Source organism: Phyllobates terribilis, unplaced genomic scaffold, assembly GCF_046119375.1.
Source record: "Phyllobates terribilis strain yellow unplaced genomic scaffold, ASM4611937v1 Scaffold_768__1_contigs__length_696390, whole genome shotgun sequence".
NCBI classification, from domain to species: Eukaryota; Metazoa; Chordata; class Amphibia; order Anura; family Dendrobatidae; genus Phyllobates; species Phyllobates terribilis.
In genome coordinates, this window is record NW_027363528.1 from 514245 (window position 1) to 514898 (window position 654).

The 654-nt window shown below is 45.4% G+C and overlaps 1 pseudogene; it reads right to left on the reverse strand.

Moving 5' to 3' along the window:
* Positions 1-270: 270 nt before the first annotated feature.
* On the reverse strand, positions 271-388 carry LOC141239076 (U2 spliceosomal RNA; annotated as a pseudogene).
* Between the last annotated feature and the right edge of the window lie 266 nt (positions 389-654).

Below are 654 nucleotides of genomic sequence, written 5' to 3' on the forward strand. Positions count from 1 at the left end.
AATACTATGGAAATCCTGAAGACATGACCTGTGGGGGGCCGTGAGGACTGGAGTTTGGGAAACACTGATTTTAAAGGGACTGTCAGCACAGAATGACTGTTGAAACCAAGTACAAGCGCTCCGTGGATCACGGCGTGGGCCAATCCTTTATATACACCTTCCCACCTGCTTGTTTTACCTCTGTCTCCTTCCTTCTCTGGTTCTATGAAGCCAGAGCTGTCAATCAAAGAAGAGGAGGGTGTGGATAGAGGGAAAACAAGCAGCCGGGAAGATAGATAGATAGATAGATAGATAACATTGCAATGCAATATATTGGTAAAAGCTAAGCACACATACTAAATGAGAACAGATACTACACTTGATGTTAGCCAAAAGGCCGAGAAGCGATAACCTGAATTGGTTTTGGCCTATGACTGCACCCTGGCTTCAAGAATGCACCCATTGTAGGGATAGGGACAAAGACTCCCCTTAGGAGGACATGTTGTTCATCAATAGACATCTTAAAACCCACAACTTTACTGCTTGTTGCAGCTGCAGCCCACGCATGCATTTTTAATCTGCATGAGTCTGCCTATTTTCAAACATTCTCCCCTCCCCCCCAATGTCCCATGTACCTGCAGACAAGGGGATGGGGAGAGGATAACTAATTAGTGA